This window comes from Haemaphysalis longicornis, unplaced genomic scaffold (assembly GCF_048455015.1).
Source record: "Haemaphysalis longicornis isolate Haplotype H1 unplaced genomic scaffold, Haemaphysalis longicornis Haplotype H1 scaffold_1, whole genome shotgun sequence".
Classification (NCBI taxonomy): domain Eukaryota; kingdom Metazoa; phylum Arthropoda; class Arachnida; order Ixodida; family Ixodidae; genus Haemaphysalis; species Haemaphysalis longicornis.
Genome location: NW_027526203.1, coordinates 4,215,127 through 4,221,764, shown reverse-complemented (window position 1 = coordinate 4,221,764; position 6,638 = coordinate 4,215,127).

Here is a 6,638-nt window from a genome sequence, read left to right as displayed (position 1 = left end):
CGACCGCGTAACTCGCCGGTCGAATGGGAGAGGGCAGCCATCGTTGGATGACAGAGACTGGAGCAGTGCGGGTGCCGGAATTTCTAGGCCCGGCCCGACCCCGCCTGGTAGAGACACGGCCAGGGCCAGGCCCGAGCCCGACAAAACATTAAGATAAAAGCCCGAGCCCGGCCCGAGCCCGACAGCATTTAACAAAAGAAACCCGAGCCCGCGCACGGTTTTCAGCTCAGCCCGAGTCCGCCAGACTCCAAATTTGAGCCCTCAAAGTTTTTTTTTTTTTAGCCTAAAATGAACCTAGAGGGCGTATATTGAATTTACACTTGTTCTATACTTAGACCAATATCTGTACAACATAAATATCCTGACCTAAAAAATGTATCTTTACGGAAAATGTTGGTAAAACAGGCGCTGCATTTGCGACAGTCTCCGAACTTAAAGCACAATGAGGATCGCCTAAATATGCTGATAAAAGTGGATATTTATTTTATGCATTTCTTGGCGAGATGTGCCACGTTTCGTTATTTCATTCAATTCGTTTCCCAAAGAACTCTTTTTCTACTTGTTTTTGACGCCAGCACACTCTGCCGAGAGCTTGTTTAACTTGTACTTCTCTCAATTTAATTGGCCAAGGTTCGTTGTCGGTTTGCACCAGGTGTCTATCCAAGTAGACCTAAGTTCCTCCCATGCTCACAAAGTTTTCTACTAAAAAAGTCGCTTTATGGGCAAAAAGGTATGTACATAAAAAGCTTTAAGAAAGGCACAAGGGTCCTTTGGTGTTATGGTCTGCACAAAGTAGAATGTCCAGGCCACATTTGTTCTTTTTTTTAGTTTGAAAAACAGAGGAAAGAGACAATCAAGTACTCTACTACCAGAGTGCTCTCGTTTTCTGACCCGTTCTCTCCCACTATGCTGATGAAGCCCATACGTTTTCTTTTGTTGGCTTGAAGGCTTTCTAAGTGCAATACGTCATGTTTTTATTTTTTATTTTTTTTTAGCACTTCGTCTTTTTTTTTTTTTTTTTCATTTCACCCAAACGATCATTGAGCCGAATGTTTTGTTGTCAACATTCAAAATTTGCGGCACACGACTACTGGGATTCAGGGCCTGCCCGGGCCGGCTGGGCCCAAAAAGTGTTTTTGTTCAAACCCAAGCACCACTCGGGCCCGAGAAAATTTGTGCTGCCCGTCCCGAGCACGGCCTGCGGGCCGGGCCGGGCTCGTCCTTTTAGACCGTCCCGGGCCCGAGCTGTGCCCTAACTAGAGCACTACCCGGGCCGCAATTTCTAGGCCTGGCCCGAACCTGTCTGATAGAGACACGGCCCGGGCCCGGCAAACTCTAAATTTTTTTTCTTCTTCTAAACTTCCAAAAAGCGTTCTAAGCGCAATCGCCTTTTATCATATCTTTCAACAGCGCCGTAATGAATTTACACTTCGCTTCTTTTTGTTCTCACTTAACCTGAAAGATCAACAAAAATCTTTTTTGTTGTCAACAATTTATAATTTGCGGCACAGGACTGCCGGGCCTCACGGATGGCCAGGGCGGCTCGGGCTGGCACGGCCCGAAAATTTTGATTCAAGCGCAAGCCCGGCCGCGGCCCGAGAAAATGCGTGCTACCCGGCCCGAGCCTGCCCCGCCAGTGCACTACGTCTGCGTCAGACTACCTAGCTACGCCACCGCACCCAACTGTTTCAGAGCTGTGCCCTTGTGGTGTGCTGTTTTGTCGTGTGCTGTTTTGTCGCCGTGCTATTCTGACGCGTGCGCTTTTGTCGCTGTGCTATTTTGTTGCTTTGCTTTTTTGTCGTGTGCGTTTTTGTCGCTGTGCTGTTCTGTCGCGTGCTGTTTTGACGCGTGCCCTTTTGACGCCGTGCTGTTATGGCGGTGCTCTTCTGTCGCGTGCCCTTTCGTCGCGTGCTGTTCTGTCGGTATACCATCAGACATCCAGCTGGCATCGAAAATCGTTAAGTGCCATTTATTCGGTGCGACAGCAGCGACAAGTTGAACAGTGTTTTAAGCAGAACGTTCAAAGCGTCCGAGAGCTGTCAGATTTGCCCATAAATTCCTTCCCCAACCCCCTAAGGGGGCGGGCAAGCGCACACGTGTTTTGTCCTGACGGGGGTTGCCTGTGAGGCTACGTTTCGCCGTGCCAGTAGGACGCCCGAATTTTCATCCCCAATTGATGTTTCTTTTCTTCAATGTTGGAAGGTTGCCGTCATTGCCTTTACTTGGCGATGTACAGGGCGTGATGCGTGATTACGACGTTGTTGGCTGCACCAACAATCAGCGTTAGGGCAAAGTGCTCATGCAAGAAACGTATGAAGTGCACCACGACAAATGAAGTGTCTGCATGTGCGGAATCTATTCGCTGCGCAAATTTCCTGCGCCCCTTGAGTGCCGCCGCGAATTGGGCGTCGTGCTGAATCGGAAAGACTTCAAACCAAGCAAATTTGCAAGAATACGTATGGTCGTACGCTGCTTTTGGAAGCGCTGTTCATTCACCTTCTTGCTCAATCCCTATCGCACGTTTCTGCTCTCTGGTGGTACGTCCTGTTCATATCATCGACTCGAAGCCGGCAAAAATCATCCCGACACCTATGCTGCAGCTCGAGTATGCGAAAAAGTTAGCCGAAAGCGAAATAAAAGCGTCGCGGTGGCGGAGAACGCCCGGTCGTGTCAGGAAATAGCTGTTCGCGGTTCCCACCCACCGCTGAAACGCTAAAGTTTTTTTAAGCAAGCAAACGGCCGTGAAATATTGCTGTATGTATCAAATAGGTTTTCCCTGTTTGGAAGCAGGAAATAGTGTCATGCGCCGGCAAATATTTTACTTTTATGAGCATGTATACGTCTACGACCTGCAAAGTTAAGGAGTATTACAGGGCCTTGTTTCAACCAACTCAGTATGAGCGCGTATTAAATGTCAACATGTTCGCGCGTGACAGCAGAAAGCCAAGCTTGAAAATTTGCATTATCGCGCGCGCGATCGGTGGCATTTGCTGATTGCGCCAACCCACTTACTTCTGAGCATACGTAGGAGGTATATCAGCCCAATAGTTCCTAAGCTGTTTCATGGGAACGCAGGCTTGTTGACGGATGTTGAGTGCTGTAATGTGTAGAACCAAACGTGCTTTCAAGATGGGGTGCCAACAATTAACGAGCACAATTATATCTATGGGACACTAGATAAGACTTTTTGCCTAACTGGTCATTATTCAGTGTCATGATTTACGATATGTTTGCATCCCATCCACCTTTCTTCGCCAAGACAAATATTTTTATACCCAACCGGGCCTATTGGCATCACTTTGAATTTTAACCCAATGTACGACTCAGTGGCGTAGCCAGAGGGGGTTTGGGAGGTCAAACCCCCCCACCCCCAAAATTTTCACTGCACCCCCCCGTCCTCACTCCGTAGTTTTTAAGGAACCATACTCTGCCCACAGCGCCGCGCATAGTGCCTCCTTTTCACCAAATTGGCGAACTTCCCACGCTCGTAGCAAGAGAAAATTATGAATGACGGCGATTTTCTTGCGACTTTCGGTAAGATCTCGATCAAGGTTTGGGTTCTAGTCGCTGTTGTGATCTCCCGGTTTGTCTAGTTTGCCTCCCTCACGCGGGTTCATCTATCCGTACGTCGCAAGTTCCAGTGGCGTAGCCGGGGGGAGGGGGCGGTGACCAGGCTTCAGCCCCCCCGCCCCGAAATTTTCCCGGCCGGCGCCGTGCTGCCTGTTATGCCTGGTACGTCGCCTGTGAACAAAGGCGCATATCCTTCGGATGTTCCTCTATTAAAAACATTCACGACCCAATGTCTGTCCTAACGCATCGGTGCTTACACAAAACGAAGCGCCCGGGTCAGGATAATTGGGTTGGAGGGGTGCAGCTCCAAAAGCGATGGCAGCCCTCTGGTACGCTCAGCGCACGGGACGGCAAAGGCGTGCGTTGTGTCCATTTGTGTGTGGCATGTGGCCACACCGAGAATAATTGGCCGGCTCAGTCGTTCTCAATAGAGGAGATTGACTCGTCACGGTATACGCCTCGAGCGCTGCCTGTAGGGGCGCCACTGAAATCCCCCTAGCGGCCAGTTTCGAAAGCAGTCGCGGGAGTTTCCGGCCCGCTCACCACTGTCGCCGTTGCTTTTGCGGCACATTCATGAACTGATATATCCCGTTTGTATGCGTTGGAAATACATATTGATGTGAGCAGTCAATTCTTTAGCAAATTGTGTTTATTTATGAGAGTCTAAATGCTTCTGACAAGATGTTAATGTGGTACATTCGGTCCGCATAAGCACCAGGTGTGTGCCACATACAGGCCGGCCTCGCGAAACCGCCATATGCATGGAGCTGATTGTAATTCGACGGCTCTGAAATCTACTAACAGTACCTCCGTGAGCAGCATTCGTTCAGATACCCATGCTACGTAAATCAGTTTCGTGTGCTTACATAATCTGGCGGAGCACAGCCCGCCAGTTATGCTTCATATCTCAGATATTGATCACTACCCTGAACAAGCCAAGGTGGCATAAGTTTCACGGACATTCTACGAAATAAGTACGATGGATAACGCAAAATTATATGCGGGAATCAGCACACGACAAAGAATCTACTGATGGGTCGTCTTGTCGCGAGGTGAGCACTCGCAGACATTCATCATACAGGGTGTTTCAGCGAACACTTCCAAAAATTCTTAAAAATAGGCTCTTCGAGAAAAAAAGAAACCCTCTTCAGAAGGAGATTGCTAGCTGCGGCGGACGCCAGATAGTATCAAGGGTGTGCACATTAGTTAGGTGGGTAATTAAGCTCTACTAATGAACTTCTTTATTAGCGGAGTTTGGTGGTTGTTGTCAATGGTGATTTTGTGGCCCCAGAGAAGGCGATTTCATATCAGTTTTTAAAACAACGAAAAAGTCGGTGTTCAAAGCCCTGTAGTGTGAGGAAACCCGCCGTTGTTTTCCGCTAAAAAACGAAACTCGGCGCTGAAGGAGCGCTATAAGTATTGAGCGAACGCAACGTCGGCTGGTGACGTGTTCAATTAATGTGGCGGCCAATTCGAAATGTAAGTGCAATTTTCCCTAGCTAGGAAGCCTCAGCAAGCAGCCACAGCCGCGAAAGCCCTCCTCGCCCAGCAAACAAACCTTTCCTTTGTCTGATGCGCTTTCTAACACGCAGCGATTATAAACGAACAGCAAATAAACCTAACGAAAAAAAAATCCCCCACCTCCCCGAAGGGGATCGTGCGGAAATGCGAATGCATTGGGTGCACCGAATTCTTCTTTGCGGTATCGTTGCCGGGAGGGATTCGACTTCACCGACTTCCATCGCTATTAAGGCGCCAGTCGGCAAGCAGTCACGGAGAGAGGCGCGCGCTCCCTGTATTTATATGCGCAGCGAGCGCAGAGGGGTACGCGGAGAGGAGAGACCCGCGCCAGCCCGCGTGCGAGCTCTCTCTCCGCCGCGTATTCCGGTTTCGGCGATGCATCACCCACGAAAGGGAGAAAAGGAGGAGTGCGAGAGGGAAAGGCGAAGGGTTGCGGGGCTGTTCTGCCGGCGCACACACTCCCCGCTCTTGGCCCGGCGGCCGGCCGGCAGTAAATACCGAAGCGTGCACCCTTTTCGCTTGCGCGAACCGGCAAGTGTTTCAATTGCGCGTTGGATTTCGTTTTCTGGGACGGCTGCGCTGTGATTCAACCACACTCCTAGATCTGGATATTTTAACGAAGTTAAAAGTGCTTCAACTGTGCCTGTGTTGGAATTCGCGTCCCCTTGTGATGACCGCCGCTGTGCATTTCGAAGTGCTTCAACCGGGTCGTTTGATTAAGTTTTACGCTGCAACAGTGTTCTAGGTAATATTACCTAAATACTTTGTCATCCGTGCTGTTTTGCAATCGCAGTGTAGCGTTCAAAAATTGTAGCGTGAACGGTTGCTACGCAAGCGTGCATCCACAGTTCACCCTGTGATCGGCCGCCGCTGTGAAAGTCAACCTTTATTATGAATGAATTCCTGGAGTGTGACAAATAGAAATTTAGCCTAATGCCCCATAAAGTTGGGCCTAAGTCATGCTGGGAATACGCGATAAGTATAATCACTTGTAGCCCACCTTGAACATGTTGGTACTCAGATTTTCTGACGATTGCTTTCAACCTTGTCACGATGGTTGCACTTTGTGCCCTGCTGCTTTTTATGCGATCGCACAAACAACCGGGTTGCTTGTTTTGTTTTTTTCTTTATCGTATCTAGCGCTCCGCCCAGACAAAACGGCAGTTGGCACTAAAGTTTTGCCCAGGCAGAATTAGAACTGTCAAATACTCCTGCTCTGATCTTCGCCTCTTAGATTTAGACACGCAGGACTACCTTTGCACCGCCTCCTCTTCGCGATCGTGTGTTCACGGGTCTTTTTCTTTTTTGCTTGCAAGCCCCAATGGTGCTAGCACCCACATTTATTTGCGAGTTGGATTATGAAGCCTCCACTGATGACTTACGCTTGCCCACACACACTGACCAAAACAAGCTACAAGGGGCTTTGGTATCCAGTATTCTTACGCTGGAGCATGCTTCAAGGCATGTGATCACAAAAGCACTTACGTTTACAGCAAATACAGGTTCTCAAATTGACTGAAAAACTGAAACATAACATTAAGACTTAT